Below are 24,697 nucleotides of genomic sequence, written 5' to 3'. Positions count from 1 at the left end.
GGTTAAGGACTAATTCAAAACGTTAGGTTAGAGACCTTTTTGAAACATAGAACCAAGATTGAGTGCCATATGTGTAAGTATACCAAACTTAAAAATAAGTGCATGGATAATTAACACATACTATATCTTCATTTCATGTCTATGCCTGCGGTAAAGTTTGCTATGTATGGTTTATCAAATAAAGCCGGAATAGGCAAAATTGCAAGAACTAACTTGTACAGTAGTTGGTGATGAGAACTAGTCCTGGACAGTTGAACTTAATTGGAACTACTCTTACTTTGTAGAAATGGGGCTGTTTTGTTTGTATCATTAAGTATAAGTCTGGGATTTATGATTGAGAGCTAGGTGCTTAGCTGATTCAGATTGGATATTTGATTATCTGTTGGAAGTTATGTGTAACATGAACATGGTAGAAAAATATTCATTGAAATTGGGGAAGAAGGCTTTGTTAGTGCCTTAGTGGTCAAAAGTCATGGGAACCATCCTAAAGGACTTGCTCAGAAAACTGAGAATGAAAAGGATGCTGAGATTTAAAGAGAACCATAGAAAGAGGGAGGGTTATTAAATCGTATTGAAAAGGATGCTTGATGTCTTGCATGTAATAAATCGTATTGAATTTATTGTTTTTTGAGGATGGCTATAGGTGGAGGATACAAACCACCTTTGTTTTTCATTGTCTAGGAATTCTTTCCATGTGTCTCATGGCATTCCGTTTTGCAGCTCCCAACCATGGCTATTTTGCAAATTGTAGTCTGTCTGAACTCTGAACAAAGACTCAGACCACATGTTGAACAGATCTCTGTGGACACACTCTGATTGGGTTGCCATGGAATGTGCTGATATCTTGAATAACATGTTGATGNATCCTCCACCTATAGCCATCCTCAAAAAACAATAAATTCAATACGATTTATTACATGCAAGACATCAAGCATCCTTTTCAATACGATTTAATAACCCTCCCTCTTTCTATGGTTCTCTTTAAATCTCAGCATCCTTTTCATTCTCAGTTTTCTGAGCAAGTCCTTTAGGATGGTTCCCATGACTTTTGACCACTAAGGCACTAACAAAGCCTTCTTCCCCAATTTCAATGAATATTTTTCTACCATGTTCATGTTACACATAACTTCCAACAGATAATCAAATATCCAATCTGAATCAGCTAAGCACCTAGCTCTCAATCATAAATCCCAGACTTATACTTAATGATACAAACAAAACAGCCCCATTTCTACAAAGTAAGAGTAGTTCCAATTAAGTTCAACTGTCCAGGACTAGTTCTCATCACCAACTACTGTACAAGTTAGTTCTTGCAATTTTGCCTATTCCGGCTTTATTTGATAAACCATACATAGCAAACTTTACCGCAGGCATAGACATGAAATGAAGATATAGTATGTGTTAATTATCCATGCACTTATTTTTTAAGTTTGGTATACTTACACATATGGCACTCAATCTTGGTTCTATGTTTCAAAAAGGTCTCTAACCTAACGTTTTGAATTAGTCCTTAACCTGTTAAGTGTGTAAAGAAGGTCTATGCCATCAACTGATGAATGAAAAGTATGACTTGGCAAACAGAAACAATAAATTCAAGTACAAATGTTGACGTTAACCCGTCACACTTTTCTTATTATTAATGCTTCAGTTTGCTACATCATACTTTTACATCTATTAGACTATTAGTAGACAGTAGAGACCTTTTTACACAATTTAAAAGATTAAGGGCCAAACTAAAACATTGAAAAGGTTAAAGACCATTTTAAAATATGAGGAATGTGTTGAGAATCAAAAGTGTAATTAACCCTTCAGCTTTGAACTCTCACTCAAGGTATGTAGTGATGGCAGAAGAGGAAAAGGCAGAATGTTAAAGTACAACAGAGCAGGAAGATATGGGCTTTATTTTGAGTGGTACACCCTGGTTGGATCTTATTAAACAAATTGGCTCCACAGCTAAAAATTTCATCCTACAGGAGTTGGTTTATCTGCATGGGAGTTGTCTAGTTCAGTATTGCCACAACTTCTTTCACATATTTTATATCTAAATCTAATGCATTTATGCATAATTTGTTTAGCAGCCAAGGCCGGTCTTCTACAAGATGCTCAAGATTGAGTAACATGGCCAAATCAAGCAATTGACACCTCACATGTGCATAACGTCCAAAGGCTCACAGATTTTGCATATTGAAGTTATTGCTACATAAAGAGTACTAGCTGACTGAATCAATCTTGTCTAAATACGGTTGTCCAAGTCCATCCAGCTGAAGCCTAGAACAAACTAGCCCATGGCCCTGGAAAATCCAAATTTTTCTGCAGATTTTATTCCTCTACAGCATTTATGCTAAATTTGTTTATCAGCACTGACCTGTCTTCTTGAACATGCTCAAGGTTGAGCAACACAGCCAAATCAGGCAATTGGGTCCTGACATTGGCTTAACTTCATAACCTCCACAGGCTCACACTACTTTGCATATTCCTAGACTTCTTATAGCTACAGAGGAAAGCCCCACCACCCGGGGCAACTATTTGGTATAAGCCGATACTTATTCCCCAGATATCGTCATTACTTCTCCAAACAAGACGTTCACGGCCCACAAGGGTTGAGAAACTCAAATTTATATTCCACTATTCTTTTTATTTTTATTTTTTGACAAACGAGGTTGTTTAGACTTCTTTGAGTATCTGACTATTCCCTCAGGTATATACAGCCCTTCCGTCCCACACGCACCAAGTTATTACCGGGAGGAATTCCATGGGGGTGGCTCCAAGATGCTGGCAAGAAGTTTTAAACTCAAGATCTCATGGATATCATGAGTCCTTAGGAACCATCAAGCCAACCCCTTGGGGTTTATATTCCACCATTCTTGAACAACCAGAAGTTAGGCGCTATTGCTTAGCTTATTTGGATCTTATTAAACTAAGAAATATTCCATATGGGCTCTGCAGCAGGAGAAGCAAAGATATTTTGCATTTAACTAAAAATTTCTTCTTGCAAGGATAAGTTTATTTTCATGGAAGTAGTCAAGTTCAGCATTGCCAAACAAAGGGAACTGAATGAATCAATGATGTCTAACGACAGTATTCCAGTCCATCCAGCTAGAACTGACCTGCCCACACCCTAGGAAAACGGAGTTGTTTCTGCAGATTTTATTCCTCTACTGCATTTATGCTGAATTTGTTGAGGCAGCAGTGGCCTGCCTTCTCTTCTCCAAGACCCTCAAGATTTAGCATCATGGTCAAATCAAGCAATGGACTCCTCACAAAGGCATGACTTTTACAGCCTCACACTACTTTGCATGTTAAAGTGATTACTTGAAGGCTTGCTGTTGACAAGCATGCCTTGCCCTTGAATCTATTACTAGCGAGCAGTGGGGACCGAGCAGGTTGCTTTATCAGCCCAGGTAATGACCTTGTTTTCAGTTTTCACCAACTAATCACAATAGACATCCAACATGTTATTCAAGACATCAGCACATCCCATGCCAACCCCATCAAAGTGTGTCTACAGCGATATGCTCAACATGTGGTCCGAGTCTTGTTCAGACAGACTACAATTTGCAAAATAGCATGGTTAGGAACTGCAGAATGGAATACCACAAGACACGTGGAAGAATTTCTAGACAATGAAAAATACAGGTGGTTTGTATCCTCCACCTTTAGCCATCCTCAATAACAACAAATTCAATATAATTTATTACATGGAAGACATCAAGCATCCGGTAACTTAATAACTCTCTCCTTTCTATGGCTCCCATTAAATCTCAGCCTCTTTTTCATTCTCAGTTTCTGAGCAAGTCCTTTAGGATGGATCCCATGACCCTTGACCACTAGAAGAGCCTTCTACCCCAATTTCAATGATTATTTTTCTACCATGTTCATGTTACACATAGCTTCCAACAGATGATCAAATATCCAATCTGAATCAGCTTATCTCTCAATCATAAATCCCAGACCTATACTTAATGATACAAACAAAACAGCTCCATTGACCAAAGTATGAGTAGTTCCAATTAACATTCCAAGACTTTTTCTCATCACCAACTACTGTACAAGTTAGTTTTGATCACCTCCTTCTCCCACCCCCCATCCCCAAGAAAATGGTGGGGGAGGTCTTGACATAATAATCATTCATCAAAACTTTTCTTTGATAATTCAATACTAGAGGGTGGGTGGATTTGAACCATAGACGTCTCCATTGGAAATACCAGTAGCCACCGGTTGAGATAACAAGGTTCTTGGCCATTTTTCAAAACTTGTATGTAAAAATATTACTTTATTAATATATCACTCATACAAACAAATGATCTAATCTTTACTTGACTTCCACAACATTTTTGTTATTGGTCTCGACTTCAGCCCAAAAAAAAAAAAAAACCCAATCCTTTGTCCCTACTTTCTTACATCAACATGAAAATAATAGCTTCAGAGTAGCTCTACTTCTACTAACATTTATTTAATAACAAACTCGTAATCGATGCAGAGAACTGATATGACAATAAGAATGCACAATTGCAGCATAAGATAGACAGAAAGAGATGTGCGTGTGTGTGTATCAATTGTGCTTTAACAACATATCAAATTCATCCAATTCACTTTGAAGTCATTAGATTTTAGTAATCAGATGATTACAAAACTAGAAATGTAGTAAATATTTCTTCCTCCATACAATTCATCAAACATTACTCTTCTTCAGAGCCTCAATCTCACTCACTCTAATTTGTATCTAACCAAAATTTACAGTTAAGAGAGCACATCCAAAGGCATTAACCAAACCTAAACGAAAAGCAAAGATTGAACTTGAAGTCCAAAAAAACAAAAAATAAATTATGAAAAAAAAAACCCACTTCACCTTTGTGTTATTTACTACTCCAATGGTGTTGTTGCTCAAGCTCCTGAAAATAAATCAGCGCATCAAAAACTACCCTCTTAGAATGCCTGAATTGCGCAACCATGACCTTGAAATCCTTCAAAAAATAAAACTGGAAATCCGAATTCTTGGCACACAAGTCCATTGTAGCCTCGATTTGAAGGGACAAATCCTTGAGTCTATCAGTAACTTCCAAACACTTCCTTATAAGGTCCCCACAAATACAATGAGGGTTTCGGCACAACAAGTCCTTGTCAAGTATCTGTTTGAGCCAAAATTTAGCAGAATCGAGCTCTTGGCTGTAACTACGAATCTGGGTCTTCAACAAAATCCAATCTTGTTCATCGCGAAAGTGTTTGAGTTCAAAGAAATGGTCAAAGACGTTAAACTTGAGCTTGAGGTCCCAATTATTGGGATGTTGCTGTTGTTGTAGTAGTAGTAGTTGTTGTGTAATATGGGGTTTATTGTGTTTGGGGAAAGAGAAGGAGTTGTATGTGATGGCACCGCCGAAGAGGAGGAGAACTGTGTAGGCGAGGTGTTTGATTTTGGGGAGCTCAGAGGAGAAGGAGGAGGAAGAGGTGGTGGTGGTGGTAATGGTGGAGAAAGGGCGTTGTATGGAGGTAGTGGTTGTGATAGTGGTGGTGGAGGTAAGGGGTTTGAGGTGGTAGAAAGATGGGTGGAAGCGTTTGAGAGTCAGGGCTCTCTGCATTTTTCGGATTTGGTTAGTTCTGCTATGCGTGTGGGTGGGGGATTTAGAAGTTAGAAGTCAGGACCCGCTGATGGTTAATTAGTCCTTTTAGAAAAGATTTTAGAGAGAGAGAGAGAGAGAGAGAAAAAAAAAAAAAAAACAATGATAGTTTATAAACAATTTTCTGTTGACATGACTCTTTTTGTTTTGTTTTGTTTTTTTTTTTAAAAAAAAAAAAAAAACAATGATAGTTTATAAACAATTTTCTGTTGACATGACTCTTTTTGTTTTGTTTTGTTTTTTTTTTCTTTTAATCATTTTCTTTGTTGTGGTGGTTGGTTTCTGTCTTTCAGGGTTTGTAATTTTTTACAAAAAAGTTCAATGTCACCACTTTTGCCTCCACTAAATTGTGATAAGTAAAAAAAATAGTGGGTTGTCTGCAAAGTTTACTAGGAAAATTATGCCTTAGAATGAAGAATTTTCATCAGATGTTTACTAGGTAAAAATTATCCTTTATTATCAAGACAAAACATAAGTTGAGTTTGAATCCTAAGTTTGTAAATAAAAAAAGAAGTTCTACAACCATAATATTTTTATAACAAACGGTAAGTGATGAATTATTATTAATTCTAATTTGAATTCACAATTAAAATTATTTTTTTATTTACAAATAATAGTCAATCACTTAAAATTTGATTTGAAAGTGTTTGCAAAAATGTTACAAAGACAACATTTCTCAAGTAAAACTGTGTACTGACCATTTAGTATAGCTTTAGATTTGTGTAGTATTTTATTTGGTAAATCTGTGACACTTCACTAATAAAGAAATCTATTAACACAATTTGGTTCCTCTCAATCAATGCAGTTGAGAAAGCTAATTTGGTTTACCGGAGTCTACTCATGGGTTGTGCCTTAATGGGACATGTATTGTTTGATGACATTGATGAGGTCAAAAGGTACAACCCTAAAGAACCCTCATTGGTTTAATAGTGACTCTTTCATTCTCTCCACCGACCACAGTTGCATGCTCCAATTATTGTAGGGATGGCCAAACCCATTGGATAATGGGTATTCAACTTGATTTGATCCAAAAATACCGGGTATTACCCGGTCAATAATGGGTAAACATAATCGGTTTGGGTTCTATCCAGGATTAGATTTGGGTATTGCCCAAATCCGATCCGAATTAAAAAAAAAAAAAATGATATAGTCTATTACGCTAATTATTAGGTCTACCGAACCACGAAATAGTCTTCTCAATCAATGAAATAATAGCACTTATGCAAATGTGAGTTGGATTCCTAATTAGCACAAGAAGTAAAAATAATTTCTACTCTTTCACCTTGCTAGCTATGATAACATCCAGTTTTGCTATCCTCATTGGACCATCTTTTACCTTTTTTCTTTTCATCCGTGTCATTTTAGCACTTTGATGCATGAATTAGTTAGTAAACGGTTTTCACATTTTGTACCGATTATTTTTTTTTTTTTTTTTTTTACAATTGCAGGATAAGATAGACAGATAGAGATGTGCGTGTGTGTGTGTGTCAATTGTGCTTTAACAACATATCAAATTCATCCAATTCACTTTGAAGTCATTAGATTTTAGTAATCAGATGATTACAAAACTAGAAATGTAGTAAATATTTCTTCCTCCATACAATTCATCAAACATTACTCTTCTTCAGAGCCTCAATCTCACTCACTCTAATTTGTATCTAACCAAAATTTACAGTTAAGAGAGCACATCCAAAGGCATTAACCAAACCTAAACGAAAAGCAAAGATTGAACTTGAAGTCCAAAAAAAACAAAAAATAAATTATGAAAAAAAAAACCCACTTCACCTTTGTGTTATTTACTACTCCAATGGTGTTGTTGCTCAAGCTCCTGAAAATAAATCAACGCATCAAAAACTACCCTCTTAGAATGCCTGAATTGCGCAACCATGACCTTGAAATCCTTCAAAAAATAAAACTGGAAATCCGAATTCTTGGCACACAAGTCCATTGTAGCCTCGATTTGAAGGGACAAATCCTTGAGTCTATTAGTAACTTCCAAACACTTCCTTATAAGGTCCCCACAAATACAATGAGGGTTTCGGCACAACAAGTCCTTGTCAAGTATCTGTTTGAGCCGAAATTTAGCAGAATCGAGCTCTTGGCTGTAACTACGAATCTGGGTCTTCAACAAAATCCAATCTTGTTCATCGCGAAAGTGTTTGAGTTCAAAGAAATGGTCAAAGACGTTAAACTTGAGCTTGAGGTCCCAATTATTGGCATGTTGCTGTTGTTGTAGTAGTAGTTGTTGTGTAATATGGGGTTTATTGTGTTTGGGGAAAGAGAAGGAGTTGTATGTGATGGCACCGCCGAAGAGGAGGAGAACTGTGTAGGCGAGGTGTTTGATTTTGGGGAGCTCAGAGGAGGAGGAGGAGGAAGAGGTGGTGGTGGAGAAAGGGCGTTGTATGGAGGTAGTGGTTGTGATAGTGGTGGTGGAGGTAAGGGGTTTGAGGTGGTAGAAAGATGGGTGGAAGCGTTTGAGAGTCAGGGCACTCTGCATTTTTCGGATTTGGTGAGTTCTGCTCTGCGTGTGGGTGGGGGCTTTAGAAGTTAGAAGTCAGGACCCGCTGATGGTTAATTAGTCCTTTTAGAAAAGATTTTAGAGAGAGAGAGAGAAAAAAAAAAAAACAATGGTAGTTTATAAACAATTTTCTGTTGACATGACTCTTTTTGTTTTGTTTTGTTTTTTTTTTTCTTTTAATCATTTTCTTTGTTGTGGTGGTTGGATTCTGTCTTTCAGGGTTTGTAATTTGTTACAAAAAAGTTCAATGTCACTACTTTTGCCTCCACTAAATTGTGATAAGTAAAAAAAATAGTGGGTTGTCTGCCCTTAGAATGAAAAATTTTCATCTGATGTTTACTAGGTAAAAATTATCCTTTATTATCAAGACAAAACATAAGTTGAGTTTGAATCCTAAGTTTGTAAATAAAAAAAGAAGTTCTACAACCAAAATATTTTTATAACAAACGGTAAGTGATAAGTTATTATTAATTCTAATTTAAATTCACAATTAAAATTATTTTTTTATTTACAAATAATAGCCAATCACTTAAAATTTGATTTGAAAGTGTTTGCAAAAATGTTACAAAGACAACATTTCTCAATTAAAATTGTGTACTGACCATTTAGTATAGCTTTAAATTTGTGTAGTATTTTATTTGGTAAATCTGTGACACTTCACTAATAAAGAAATCCATTAACACAATTTGGTTCCTCTCAATCAATGCAGTTGAGAAAGCTAATTTGGTTTACCGGAGTCTACTCATGGGTTGTGCTTTAATGGGACATGTATTGTTTGATGACATTGATGAGGTCAAGAGGTACAACCCTAAAGAACCCTTACTGGTTTAATAGTGACTCTTTCGTTCTCTCCACTGACCACAGTTGCATGCTGCAATTATTGTAGGGATGGCCAAACTCATTGGATAATGGGTATCCAACTTGATTTGATCCAAAAATACCAGGTATTACTTGGTCAATAATGGGTAAACATAATCGGTTCGAGTTCTATCCAGGATCAGATTTGGGTATTGCCCAAATCCGATCCGAATTAAAAAAAAAAAAAAAAAAAAAACTGATAATATAATCTACTACGCTAATTATTAGGTTCACAAAGAGAACCACTGAAATAGTCTTCTCAATCAATGAAATAATAGCACTTATGCAAATGCAAGTTAGATTCCTAATTAGCACAAGAAGTAAAAATAATTTCTACTCTTTCACCTTGCTAGCTATGATAACATCCAGTTTTGCTATCCTCGTTGGACCATCTTTTTACCTTTTTTCTTTTCATCCGTGTCATTTTAGCACTTTGATGCATGAATTAGTTAGTAAACGGTTTTCACATTTTGTACCCTTTTTTTTTTTTAAATGTTATGTGAGCTGAAAGCCTCAAATATATAAATTCTTGACCGGCAGTTTCTCAAAAAAAAAGAAAAAGAAAAGAGAAATACAAAGAAAAATTCTTGACTGGCAGATTATAAATTTGTGATATGAAAGGAGTTGGCTTGTTGCTGCTCACTAAGGAAGCGAAGAAATGCTTGGCCATGCTTATTGCTTATGGTAGCAAATAGCAACGAAATATAATCCTTCATAGAATTTTCAAACTACACTGTACATATTATAATTATTATTATTAAAAAGAAGTGGAAAACAAGATGCTAGTGGCTTGTAAATTAAAATGTCTTCTTGTTGTTTCGCCTAAAATTTAAAGGTTCGAATACATCACGTAAAATGAGATGCATCAACTATGACGATATAGTATTTGTTAATCAACCATGCACATTTTAAAGTTTGATTTATTTACACACTTGATCCTCAACCTGGGTTCCATGTTTCAAAATGGTCTTTAACCTTTCATACGTTTCAATTTAGTCCTTGACCTGTTAAGTATGTAAAAAATGGTCTCTGCCATCATCTTGTGAATGAAGAATATGACGTGGCAAACAGAAACAATAAAATCAAACACAAATGTTGACATTACCCCATCATACTTTTCTTATTACTAGTGTTTCAGTTTTACTACATCATACTTTTCCATCTATTAATTGATGGTAGAAACCTTTTTGATGTTCAAGTTCAAGTACCACATAGCAGGAAGATATGGGTTCTATTTTCAGTGGTATACCTTGGTTGGATCTTACTAAACGAATTTGGCTCTGCAGCAGGAGAAACAAAGACATTTTGCTTCAACTAAAAATTTCATCCTACATGGGTTGGTTTTTCTGCACAGGAGTCGTCTAGTTCAGCATTGCCACAACTTTTTCTGCATATTTTATATCTCTAAAATCTAATGCATTTATGCAAAATTTGTTTAGCAGCCAAAGCCTGTCTTCTCTGAGATGCTCAATATTGAAGTTACTGCTGCATAAAGGGGGTACTAACTGACTGAATCAGTGTTGTCTAACTACCGTTGTCCAAGTCCATCCAGCCAGAAGCCTAGAACCAACTCACCCATGGACCTGAAAAACCCCAAAATTTTCTGCAGATTTTATTCCTCTATTATAATTATGCTATATTAGTTTAGCAGCAGTAGCCTGTTTTCTTCAACATACTCAAGTTTGAGAAACACAGCCAAATCATGCAATTGACTCCTGACATGGGCATAACTTCATAACTTCCACAGGCTCACACCACTTTGCATATTAAAGGGATTATGTGAAGGCACGCCATTGACAAGAGTGCCTTGCCACCCTTGAATCAACTAGTGAGCAGTGAGGACTGAGCAGGTTGCGTTATCAGACCAGGTACTAACCAATTTCACCAACTCATCACAATAGACATCCAGCATGTTATTCAAGACATTAGCACAACCCATCAACTATTGGCAACCCCATCAAAGCGTGCTTGCTGCAGTCTGTTCAATATTTCAATATGTAGTCTGAGTATCCGTTCAGACAGACTAAAATTTGCAGAATAGACATGGTGGGGAGCTTTATAGAGCTGAACAAGGGAATGCTCCAAAGGAAACATGGAAAGAAATTCTAGAAAATGAAAAATACAAGTGCTTTGTATCCTCCACCTGTATTTGTCTTCAATAACAATAAATTCAATATGATTAATGACATGAATGCATCCTCTTTCTATGTCCTCTCCTTAGTCTTTACATCTCAACCTCTATTTCATTCTCAAATTTCTGAGCAAGTCCTCAAGGAAGGTTCCCATGACTCTTGCCTATTAACAGAGCCTTCTTCCTATTACATATAGCTTCCAACAGAATATCAGTATCACATATCAAATCTGAATAAGCTGAGCAACAAGCTCTCAATCATAAATCCCGGACCTTTACTAGATTATACAAACCAAAAAAACCATATTTGACCAAAGTAAGGGTAGTTCCAATTAAGAGTCTGAATATGGGATTTATTCTCAAGGCCAACTACTGTATAAGTTAGTTCTCGCCCATTTGCCTATTTCACATATTGTTGCTTTATGGATAAACTGTCCACACCAACATTTACTGCAGGCATTTCTTGGACCAACAACATATAGAGTAAGGCCTTCAGATTTCTACTGCAGGCATTTTTCATACTGATCACCTCCCTCCCCAAGAAAATGGTGGGGAGGTCTTGGCATAATAATCATTCTTCAAAAAATGTGTATAAACTGATGCTTTATAAATATATCATCCATGCCGATCACCCAAACAAACGAACAAATCTAATCTTTACTTGACTTCCACAACTTTTTTTTCTTTTCTTCTTGACCCATGGCTTCCACCGGGAAAAAAATAAAAAAATAAATAAATAATCCCCCACTCCTGTGTTCCCATTTTCTTGCATCGTCAACATGGAGAATAATAGTTTCAGAGTAGTTCTACTAGCACCTTTTGTTTTAATAACAAACTCAAAAATGATGTAAAGAATTGATATGACAACAAAAATGCACAATTGCAGTATAAGATAAACAGCTAAAGATGTATTACTTGTTTATGTATATTTAGAGAGAGAGAGAACCTAAGCTGGGAAGGTTTTCAACTTCCATGTGATCAAATGTGCTTTGACGACATATCAACAAATCAAACTTATTCAATTCACTTGAAGCCATTAGATTAAATGATGACAAAACTAGAAATATAAGTATTTCTTTTCTCCCTCCTAGTAACCAGTATAAATAATTTCCCCTCCCTCAGTATCCTCTACTATAAATATTGAGAGACACATACAACCAATTCACCAAACATTATTCTTCCTCAGAGCCTCCCTCTCTCTCTCTCTCTCTCTCTCAGACACTCTAATTTGAATAATTTAACCAAAATTTACAGTTAAGAGTTAAGACAGCACATCCAAATGCATTAACCAAACCTAAACAAAAAAGAAAAAGAAAGATTGACTTAGAGTCCAAAGAAAAACCACTTCACCTTTCTGTTATTTAGTCCCTGTAGTTATGGTCTCGTTGCTCAAGCTCCTGAAAATACTTCAATGCACCAAAAACTTTCCTCTTAGAATCCCTGACTCGCGCAACCAAATACTTGAAATCCCTCAAATGCAATTTGATATCCGAATTCCTAATACAGTTGTCCATTGCAGCCTCGATTTCTAAAGACAAGTCTTTGAGTTCATCAGCCATTTCCAAACACTCCCTTATGTCCCCACAATGAGGCTTGTGACACAACAAGTCCTTCTCGAGTATCTCTCTGAACCCAAATCTAGCAGAATCAAGCTCTAGGCTATAATTCCTAATCTGGGTCTTCAACAAACTCCAAGCTTGGTCATCTGGTTTGAGTTCAATGAGATAGTCAACGACTTTCAGCTTGACCTTCAGGTCAGAGCACGTAATAACACCACTGGGTTGTTGTTGTGGTTGTGGTTGTGTAGTAGTGGGGACAAGGAGGGACTTGGGGTTGAACCTAATGAAGAACAATGTGGCTGTGGCTGTGGAGGCTATGGTGGGGAGTGTGAGTTTGAGGAGGGATTTGAGGGTTTGGGAGAGTGGGTTTTGGGGGTTTTGGGAAAGTGGGTCTGGTGAGGATGAAGCTCTTATGGGTGGTGGCGATGATGGTGGTGGCGATGGTGATGGTGGGGTTGTGAGGAAGAGAGAAGAGATGGGTTTTGGGAGTGATGGACGGTGGCGATTGAGTGAGAGATGGTGGAGGCTTTGGTGACAATTGTTGAGTCTAGAGAGAGATTCCATTGATTCAAAGAGAGAGAGAGAATAAGTAAAACCCAGATGGGAGGACTGAGAGGAAGACAAATTCTTCTTCAAAACCCTGAGAAATGGGAACCAGCGGTTTGAGTTTGACCAGGCAAAATGAACATAGGATTTGTAATTCTTGCGCATAGAGAGAGGTACTTGGGCGTGGGGTTTGAGTTGAAATAGGTTTTTGTCAAATTCTTTTATTTATTTATTTATTTTTTATTTTTACTAACATTCTTCATAGCCTTATTTATTAAGGAAAATATTGCCTATCCATTTTAATTAAAAAATAAAATAATTACATTCCTAATTTCCTATTAAATTTTCACTTTCACACCAAATGAAATCAGGAGTTTTGAAATGTTTTGAGCTAAGCCACTGACACTATTGATGTGATTGAGATGATTTTCACTAATAATGTCAATTACAACATGTTTTGGAGAGTCTTTTAGCTAAATATTGCTAAAATTAAAACATATTTGCATTATAGGTACTGTTTGAAGTTATTTGTGGAAATGAGGAGAGAGATTGAATTTCGGCAACAGTGTTGCCGAAATTCAACAAAAAGTAGGAGAGAGAATGAGAAAAATGAGGAAAGAGAAAAGCCTAATGTCAGGAACAGTAAATCTTGAATTTCGGCAACAGTGTTGCCGAAATTCATCTGCCCAAATTTCCTACGCTGCCCGGACGTGTGAGAAGTGCAATAATGAGTGGGTGCCCCAAAAAAAAAAAGTAATTGTGGTAATGGTATTGCCGAAAATGGTAGGGGAAAAAAAAAGTGAATGCGAAAGAATTAAAGAAAAATATATAAAGTGTTACGTACATAATATTTTTACAATATTTTCACAATAAATCACAGGTAACTGGTTATTATTAATTCAAATTTAAATTTAACATTGAGATTACTATTTTAATCCAATAATAACAATAAGTAATAACCTGACACTTAAAATTTGTTGTAAAAATTGTGTACACTTCATTTCTTAAAAAAAAAAAATTCAATTGTGGCAATGGTATTGCCGAAATACCATTGCCACATTTTTGAAAAGAAAAAAAAAATTCCCACAATTTCGGCAATGGTATTGCCGAAATTGTGGGAATTTTTTTTTTCTTTAGAAAAAAAAAATTCCCACAATTTCGGCAATGGTATTGCCGAAATTGTGGGAATTTTTTTTTTCTTTTCAAAAATGTGGCAATGGTATTTCGGCAATACCATTGCCACAATTGAAATTTTTTTTTTTTTGGTTTTTTAGAAATGAAGTGCACACAATTTTTACAATATTTTTACAACAAATTTTAAGTGTCATGTTATTACTTATTGTTATTGTTGGATTAAAATAGTAATCTCAATGTTAAATTTAAATTTGAATTAATAATAACCAGTTACCTGTGATTTATTGTGAAAATATTATAAAAATATTGTGTACATAACACTTTATATATTTTTCTTTAATTCTTCCGCATTCACTTTTTTTTTCCCCTACCATTTTTGGCAATACCATTACCACAATTACTTTTTTTTTTTGGGCACCCACTCATTATTGCACTTCTCACACGTCCGGGCAGCGTAGGAAATTTGGGCAGATGAATTTCGGCAACACTGTTGCCGAAATTCAAGATTTACTGTTCCTGACATTAGGCTTTTCTCTTTCCTCCTTTTTCTCATTCTCTCTCCTACTTTTTGTTGAATTTCGGCAACACTGTTGCCGAAATTCAATCTCTCTCCTCATTTCCACAAATAACTTCAAACAGTACTTATAACGCAAATATGTTTTAATTTTTACAATATTTAACCAAAAGACTCTGTTTTGGAAGTGAAATAAATAACTATTAAAATGTCTTATGTTGGCATTATTATTACATCATGTTGTAATTGAGATTATTAAAAGATTGTTTTCATGTTATTTTATAATAAGAAATAACTATCATGTCAATTTATTTTTCTTTCTTTTTTCCGCCAAATTGCCTTTAAATTTATAATTCTTAAAATTCATTTTTTTCCTCATTAAAAATTACTATCCAGATTTACTAAGGATTTTGTCAATGGAAGGACAAGTAAGCAAAATTTGTTGCGGAGCTCAAAACACCCAAGTCTTTGACAACAATCCCAAACTCCAAAAACCCAAATTCTCTTTTGGATCACAGCTTTTAGGGTCATCAAAGTCCTGGACTTTGAAGCACAAGCATGTGAGGCGTGGCGATATAGGCGGGTCGGGTCGGATTAATCAAATTTGCGGGTCAAACGGGTCATTTTTAAATGGGTCAATTAGGTTGTGGGTCGGGTCGGGTTGACTTGTATTTTTCAAACAATTTTTTTTTTCAATTACAAAAACAAATCAATGACAACATGTTTAGAGAGAAAGAATAAATCAATTAAGCAAATGAATTGCACTTAATACCACTTGTTAATATCCTTCCAATTTTAACAGTTTTGACTTTTGAGCATGACAAAAATTATTTATAGTCATAAATTCATGATGGAAAAAGTCTTCAATGTTAAAAATTCACAGTCAAAATGCATATAAGTACAAGTTTACAACTTCAAAAAGAGACAGATTTTAAAACAAACAAAACAAGTGAGCCAACAAAGTAGCAAGTTATCGGTCTTCTTAAGTGCACATGTTCCTGTTGAATTTAAAATAATAGTAAAACTAAATTACTTAGAAAGATAAATTAAACAAAAAAAGATTTAAAAATAAATATAACATATTAAATAAAGAAGAATAAGTAAATATTTTATAAGAATTACACCTCAATCTCAATTTACTCAATGTTGGTAGCAGATTTAGCACTGCAAATATTCATATTTGCAAATTGTAGCTTAAGTTTGCCAATTTCGTCAGCATCTTCATCTACAATACAATATTTTAATATAACTTAATGTGTCATAAAAGCAAATCAATAAAGAATAAAAATTATATAATTATGACTATAAAAAAAATTAAATTACCTTCAAATCCATATAGTTAACTTTTAGTACAAAATGTAGCTTCCACATTCTTAGGTAAAAGATGTGATCGATAGAGAGTAAGGATTTTTTTCCTAGTGTTGAAACTTGATTCAGAAGCAACAGTGATTATCGAAATGCTCATGAGATCCCATGCTATTAAAGAGAGTTCTGGAAACCGATTGTAATGCTCTTTCCACTAAGAGAAAACTTCCAACTTTGAAATTTTCTTTTTGTTAAGTCTAGGCTTTTCTAAATACAAGTCCAACAGAGATTTTTTTTATTTTGGCACCATGATCAAATTCCTAATCATTAAAAAAAATTGCAATAAAAAATAATACCACGCAACAAAAGAAAAGAAGGGCAGAGGAAGCTTTACCGCTTTGGCCCTTGACCCTTGTGGTCCGTGGATGTGGTTGTGTTGTCACATTTTGTTTCACTCTTTCATGTTTGTGAATCACAATTTTGGCTTTGGACTCCAACTAAGCTAGTCAATTGAATTAGATTTTTTTTTTCTTTTTTTTTAATGGTTGTGTGTGTCTCTTGTCTCATTCTCATGTCATGTCTCTATAGTCCTATGGAGGCAGAGCTAAAGCTTTATTAGACTTGTGATTCATGAAGCCCTCAAAATCAAATAGTCAAATTGCATGTAAAAAGCTATTGTTTTGTCTTCTTGTAATTTAATAATTTATTGACTATTGCCTATTGTTGAGGGTCATTTTTGTAAAACAGGCCCAACTCAACAATGCAGGCAGCAAATAGAAGTGGCAAGTATAGAATAAAACCATTAATCCCAAGCGGCAAGAATAATGAATCACAGGTCCATAACATAAACAAATGAGTCTTGAGGAAGAAAATGGGCCCAAAGGGCCTGGAAAGAGAGAAATGGCACCCATGGGTAGTATATGGTATGGAAAAGTGAGAATGGGCCGCGGCAGGCCCAAGGCAATGTAAACAAAGAAAGTAAGGGTTGATGGCAAGTCCATGAACCCCAAGGATGAGAGTAAGGAAATTGGGCCGGGGAAGCCCAATCAAGTTAGTAAAAGCCCATGGGAATGCAGAGTTAGTGAGTGGGCCGAGGAAGTCCAAAGGAAGTAAATGGGCCGCAAGCCCAAGGGAAAACGAAAGGGACACTGGAGCCTATAAGTAAGAACACCAGTGGCCATATTAAGCCACTGGGGGAAAGAATGGAACGACAGACCTGAAAAGAGGTCCAGCAGGAGCAAATCGCCACGGTAGGAAATGCCAAGTAATGTGGTAGGAAGCTAGGGTAATTAAGAAGTGGGCTAAAAGAAATAAGAAGCCCAGTACCAAGTAAAGCCCAGCGAGGGAACAGTGAATTATGCAAACAGCCCACGTAAAAGAACAAAGAAGCGCGGCAGACTGTGAGAACAAAGCTCCAGATCGCAGCAAACGCATGAGCAACAGGCAGATTTTGAACATATATAACAGGAAGGCACACGCAAGGCCCAAGCATCACCAGCCTGTACCCAGCTAATATGGGACGTGATGGGGCCATAGGTCAGAGGTAAGAGGTAAGGGGGGTGTTGTTTGGTGGTGGGAAGAGGGGAAAAGATCTATTCTGCGGTTCCTGCCCAAGCCCTTTTGGGAGGTACATCCTGTTGGGATGACAGACCGCCCAAAAGAGGCAACGTTGAGAGGGGAACCGTTGGGTACATGCCATAGAGAAAGAGAAAAAGCATTTACGCCATGGCAGGAGAGAGTGCCACGACGGACTAATAAATAACAACAAACCTGCCTTTGTCTGGCGAGGGTAAGTGGTACACAGGCAAGCTCCTGGGTGGTCGGCAAGTACACTCAGACCAGACAAAGGCGGTTAAGGGGTAAAGTGTTAAAATTCGGTCACGGCAGGCCCTATAAAAGGACCCTTGCCGTGCCTTGTAAAAGGGATCGAAAAACAGAGGGATCACGAAGTGAAAGGAAAACAAAAGAAAAAGAAAGAAAAGAAGAAAAGATTAGATAGAAAACAGAAAACAAAAAGAAAAAGTATAATGGGCATGCACCAGTAGGTTGGTTCCCTTCTCTCCCCTTCGAAATCCCACTCTCTTGAAGACGATTAAACAATAGTGATTCCTTTGGGCACTAATCATTTAGGTCCGATTCCCTCAAAGTCATTAATCCCCACGGCATGATATTTTCCTGGGAGATTAGTTTCATTGAGAGGAAGCGTTCTTCCTCTTTGGTCTTTGCCACTACGGACCCAAACTTAACTTGATATTATTTCTTTGATTAATTCATATTGTCATTTACTCTTTCACTTCTTTCATAAAGCTATTATCATTATTGTGATTATCATAAAAATAGAGATTACTTAGTTATTTTCCATTAAGAAAAGATCACTATATCTGTTTTTCTTTTATTATTATATCTGTCTGTCGTGACTTATTAAAAAATAGCTTTGCCTGCCATAAGTACTCTTCTGGCAGACAAGGCTAAGTTTGTGCACAAACCGGCCCAAAGTGAGTTGCAGTTGGGCCAGTCTCAACTCTCCTACTTAGAATACCCGGGCTCATCACCGCAGGAGGCAACCCAGCCCAAAGCACAGCACAAAAAAGGCCCCTACACCTATTAGTTTGGATCTACCGTTCCGGTGCTTTGTGCTTTATGCACTTAGTATTAGGACTAGTATCATGACATAGTTTTTTAAAAAAAAAAAAAAATTAGCGAATTTTTTTTAATGGGTTGGGTCATGGGTTATTCGGGTCGGGTCATGGGTCAATCCGTTTTTGCATCAAGTTAAAAAAAATGGGGTTCGGATCAGACATTTTTTGGGTTGGGTCGAAAAATTCTAACCCGTTTTGCCATGTCCAGTGTGCATGGTGGGTAGTGGTAAAGTTGGTACCTTTTGGGTTTCAGCTTCAGTTGCCACAACTGAGAAGCTGTCAATGCCACTGAAGATTGTGTTGCAACCCATCAAAGATATCTCCGGTACTATCATGTTGCCAGGGTCTAAATCACTATCAAATCAGATTCTGCTTTTGGCTGCTCTCTCTGAGGTATATACGATGTTTGGTTGTTGAGAAAGTGTAGGAAAATTCAGGAGTTTTATATTCTTCATTTTAAAATTTTGTATTTTAGTTTTTCAGTTAGTTAAAATTTGCATTTTATAAATTTAGTGTAGCTTAAATGAGAATGTTAAGATGGATAAGTGGAAATAGAAAGAAATGTAGAATTTGAAATAGAGAAATTCACATAAAGATAGGATGCACTATTGATGAAAAGATGACTTGTGATAGCTGATCTTGTTCATGTGCATTGTTGGAGCCATTTAGAAGAAGTGAGTTGATTCAAGTCAAGTATAAAAAAATAATGAAAGACCTAAAATAACATTAGTAGAAACTAGTAAAATGAAATTTCTGTAGGTTTTATTACTTAGCCCTTTGGAGGTTAATGTCCCTAGATTACTTGGCAACTAGTTATGGCGAGTGGAGTCAATTGCTAGTAGGTTTTATGGGCTAAAGGTGAGTCCAAAGTATTCTTCTTTAGAAAAGTTCCTTATGTTATAAAAAAAATGACGTGTCCAATAGGTGGTAACAAAGAGATATACTAGAATGACGGAAAATAATATATGTGGAGGAATCTTAGTAGTCTATTGAGGATCTGTAGCCGACCCCGAAATTTTGGGACTAAGGCTATGTTGTTGTTGTTGTCAATTGTGTATTTCATTTTGTTAGCTTGTGGGCCTAATAATTTGACATTTTGTTTGGTTGGTTATGATGTTAGGGAGGGGGGAATAGTATATGTTGCTTGTTTTCCTAGGTGAGGCTTTCCTCCAGTATTTTTTTAACTGGAGGTCTCTTTTTTGTTTTAAATACATAATAGCAAGTGATAGTGAATTTTAATCTACACCTTTTAAAACAAAATGAGATTCCAGTTAAAAAGTACTGGACATAAGCCAAATCCGTTTTCCTGTGCTTGAAATAAAATAACTCTCTGTTTGGATGTGGAAAGGTGTGAGGGAAAGATAAGAGAGTTGGTTTTTTCTTGCTTATTTTAATTCTTAATATTTAGATTGAGCTTAGTTCATGAGAAATATGGGAAGAGAGTATTTCATTTGGAATTGATTTACTTCTAGTGTCTATTTAGGTGAAAAAGAAAAGCATTAGATTAAGTAATTGATGATAAATGACTAAATTGTTTCATTTTTACTCGTAATCAAGTCCAGTCTTTTGGCATACATTAATTGTTCTCATTTATTCTTCAGGGAACAATTGTTGTGGACAACTTGTTGAATAGTGATGATATTCATTACATGCTTAGTGCATTAAGAACCCTAGGAATTAGTGTGTTAGAAGGCAAGGCAGTAAAAAAAGCAATTGTGGAAGGTTGTGGCGGTCTCCTTCCGATGGGTAAAGAATCTAGGGATGAAGTACAACTTTTCCTTGGAAATTTTGGAACCGCAATGCAGCCATTGACAGCTGCAGGTGGAAATTCTAGGTCTGTCTGAATTTGCATTTTTAAACAGAATAGTTCCAGAATTATGAAATTTCTGCCCCATTAGAAGGAACGCTATGATATTCACAATAGGATAGGACTTTTCCCTTTATACTACACCTTTATTTTATTTTATTTTTTCTCTTTAGCCTTGAAATTTGGATTAAGTCCAAGTCCAAGATATTTAGATAAGAGCATTCCCATCAAGTGTGTCAAATGTCAAATATTTGGCATTTGACACATCAAACTCTAAAAAACCACTTTCATCAAGTGTTTTAAATGCCATAATATTTGGTATTGATGAATAGTGCAATCTCAAATTTGAGACCGCACTGTTCACAAATTGTAAAATATATATATATATATATATTTTTTTAGATGGGGCCCGCTTTCTTTTCTTCTTAATTTTTGCTGTCTTTCTCATTTCCTTGTCTTTCTTCCTTGTCTCTCATTTTTTTTTTTTTTTTTTAAGTTTGTGACTTGATGGTAGATTCCGCAGTAATTGTGTAGGTTATGGATTTGGCGTTTTGGGTTATCTCACACCTTGGGTTCCAATTTGGGCATATTTTGGTGGATTTGTGATTTGGTTTTGGGTGGTGGGTTTGTGATTTGGTTTTGAATGGGTATGGTTTGTGGTGGGCCGGTGGTGGTGGGTATTTGTTTGATGGTTTTTTGCGGTGGACCGGTGGTGGGTGGGTATGAGTTTTATGGTTTGGTTTTGGGTTTGGAATTGTGATTTGATTTTGGGTTTGTTTTGGTTTATGATTTTGGTGGTTGGGGGTTGAGGTTGTGGGCGGTGGTGTTTGGCCATGGGTGTGGTTTTGGTGATGGGTTTTTGGCCATGGATGGTGATGGGTCATGGGTTTGGTTAGGTTAAGTTGGGTATGGATGGTGGTGGGTTTTGTGATGGTTGTTGGTATTGGGGTGAGGCTGAGCTGTGATGGTGGCTGGCAGTGGCTAGCCGTGGGTAGGGGTGGCAGTTTTTATCCATATCCATGAACTCACCCATTACCCACATTATTTAAATAAGTCTTAACCCAACCCATTTGAATTTTTGGGTTAAATGGGTAAAGACCCATTTGGTTATTTAATTAGATGGGTCTAAATGGATAAATCCACTAATAACTATTAAACCCATCTAAAATTAAATAAAAAATAAAGCTCAAAACATTCGGCCCTTAATCAAATAAAAAAAAATTCCTACATTTTCTCATCATCCAAACAGAGTAACAAACACAAAACCAAAAATAGCACAAATGGTTTCATCGGGAAGGACGGAAAGGTCTCCGAGAGCGTTGGTATCGTCCACGGTACCACTGAGTTTCTTCACGATCTTGATATCTCAAAGATCAACAATATCGGGTTTCGCAGTACCGACTACGGAGAGAACGAAGTCAACAGCGAGCGGAGTGAGGAGATTGGAGTGCTTACTAATGACCTTGCTGTTGAGAGAAGTGGAAGCAGACTTGATGAGAGACTCACGATCAGAGATCTCGACGGGGACGGCCATGGTGGTGAGGACATCGACGGCTTTGAGAGCGGCCTTATGTAGGGAATTGGAAATAACCGTAGGGTGAATACCATGGGAGAGCAGAGAGAGGCACTGACGGAGGCGAGCACCAGAGATGACGACAACGACGACGGTGGTGGTTCCGTCACTAGCGACAGAGTCTTAGGACTTGGAGAGCTCGGTGGCGGTGGAATCACTATCTTCCTTTGTTTGATGGACTTTCTCTTTGTCCTATTAGATTTCTTTTTCTCATAGTATTTCACTACTTACTAATTAAATGGGTTAAATGGGCAGGTTATTAATTAAATGGGTTGGGCGGGTAATGGATAATTAATTTATATATAAACGGGTCATAAATGGATAAATGGGTAATTACACATCCAACTCATTTATGACCCAACCCGCTCATTTGCCACCCCTAGCCGTGGGTGTGGGTTGTGTCGTGGGTTGAGAAAGATGGAGAGACAATGGGAGAGAGAGACAAAGGGAGAGTGAGAAATAATAATAAAAAAATGAATAAAAAAATTATGAAAGAATATTTAAAGGAAGTTGTAAAAAAACTAGAATGTTTGATGTTTGATATATTGTAAAATGAGGTGTTAAAATTGAAAAAGTAGTGTTTTGAAATTGTAAATGCTAAAATTTTTACAATTGTTAATGAGAATGCTCTAAGAGCCAATGAGCTATAGCTCAGCTGGCACATCCTTTCCTCATAATAATGGGATGGAGGGTGTGCTCATGAGAATAAGTATAAACTACTTAGCTCATTAGGGTTGAATGCCCACAGATTACCTAGGAACTGGTTTTGGTGGGTGGGGTCATTTGTACATAGGTTTACTAGCTAGAGGTGAGTCTAAAGGACTCTTCTTTAGGTCAAATGGTATTTCTTGGTGTTTCCAATTGAGACATCCAGGGTTTAAATCCTCCTTCTCCACTAAAAATATATAAATAAATAATGGGATGGTTAATGACCACCAAGTGCATGTGTAACTTGCCAATCAAAAAATATATATTTAGACAAGAAATGGTCTTATGTGATGTGTCTCATTTACTGTTTATGTTATAATTTGTACACGGACTTTTTTACACCATTCAATATATTTCAGCTACATACTTGATGGGATGCCCCGAATGAGAGAGAGACCAATTGAGGATTTAGTTGATGGTCTTAAGCAGCTTGGTGCTGATATTGGTTGTTTTCTTGGCACAAAATGTCCCCCTGTATGTGTATTCGGGAACGGGGGTCTTCCAGGGGATAAGGTGTGGTTGTGCATTTTCTTTTTGCGTAAGTCTTCCATATAATGCGGTTTCGTGAGACAATGCAGTTTCGTGAGACATTTAAGTTTCCCATTCCCTTTTTTTTCCTCTCTTTCTGAGATATTTGAGAAGACAACGTCATGCCCTTTTTTCTGCATTGATGTCTTTCTGTCTAAGAAGCCATAACCTTGAGGAGCCAGCTTTAAGTTTAATGTGATGTCATTCTGAGTTCAGAAAGATTAGGTCTGCATAACTAAACTGAGATTTCAACTAGTGATTTTATCTTTTGTATGGAGGAATGGATATAACCGGGTTTGTAACTTGGCAAGTGAGGTGGAGCATATTTGTTCTTGGAGAACTTTCTGAGTGAAGTCTTTCCCCCCTTGAAGATAATGATTTATTTTTTTGACTTTAAGCTCTTTCAGTCTATCCTTATGTATAGAATTTTAAAAAGAGTCATTGAGTATTTTAGGAAATTTTGAACGTATGGATATCAATTCTCAAGTGTCAAATATTGTTGTTTGCTTAGTTACATTCCATCAATGTAATAATTTACAAATCACAATTGTAGTGGAAAACATGCCAGCAGTAATAGCATCATTTGTGGTGTCTCATATCTATGGTTCAAACCCCGCCTCCTTCCTCCCCACTATCTACCTATCAAAATAAGAAATTAGGCAAAAATATTCTTTTTGTCCTTGAAACATAGTACATGTTAAATTTTTGTTCCAGAAAATTGAAAATGTCAGTCATTTCGTCCTTCCATCCACTTTCATTAAGTATTTTGCCAATGTCTAACAGAATACTCTGTGTTGGTGTTGTGTGCAAAGATTAAGCCAACATGATCCTTCATGCTTTGTGTCTTTGTTTGCAAGTGAAGCTCTTTGGATCAACTAGTAGTGTATTTTTTACTGCTTTGATCATGGCTACTCCTTTGGCTATTGGAGATGTTGAAATTGAAATCATTAACAAGGTGATTCAGTGGCGGCGCCATGTTCAGTCCAGGGTGTTCCCAGAAACACCCTGACCTGAATTTTTTTATATATAATAATTAAAATTTTTTATTGTTTACCCTTTAAAAAAAAAAATTAGGAACACCCTCAAATAATTTTTTTTTTATTTGTTCTACTTTCAAGCAAAAAAAAAAAAAAAAACCCAAAAAAAATTTGAACTAAAATCGGGAAAAAAAAAAAAAAAAAAGTAACAGAGCCAAAGCCCACGCAAGCCAAGCCCACGGCGAGCCCAATAGATTACACAGGTGGCCCGTAGCCCACGGATTC

The 24,697-nt window shown here is 36.4% G+C and overlaps 1 long non-coding RNA gene and 1 pseudogene across 1 annotated transcript; one reads left to right on the top strand and one right to left on the bottom strand.

Annotated features, from left to right (window-relative positions):
• Positions 1-10,086: 10,086 nt before the first annotated feature.
• LOC111997682 (uncharacterized) lies at positions 10,087-13,432 on the bottom strand. Its single transcript, XR_010623588.1, has 2 exons — positions 12,473-13,432; positions 10,087-10,969 (listed from the first exon to the last, which is right to left on the bottom strand). It is a non-coding gene; the product is annotated as an uncharacterized LOC111997682 (long non-coding RNA).
• Positions 13,433-20,468: 7,036 nt separating this feature from the next.
• LOC136061235 (3-phosphoshikimate 1-carboxyvinyltransferase 2-like) overlaps positions 20,469-24,697 on the top strand; it is a 20,607-nt pseudogene continuing 16,378 nt past the window's right edge.

This window comes from Quercus suber, unplaced genomic scaffold (genome assembly GCF_002906115.3).
Source record: "Quercus suber isolate HL8 unplaced genomic scaffold, Cork oak 2.0 scaffold_346, whole genome shotgun sequence".
NCBI classification, from domain to species: Eukaryota; Viridiplantae; Streptophyta; class Magnoliopsida; order Fagales; family Fagaceae; genus Quercus; species Quercus suber.
This window is presented reverse-complemented; position numbering and strand designations above follow the sequence as displayed.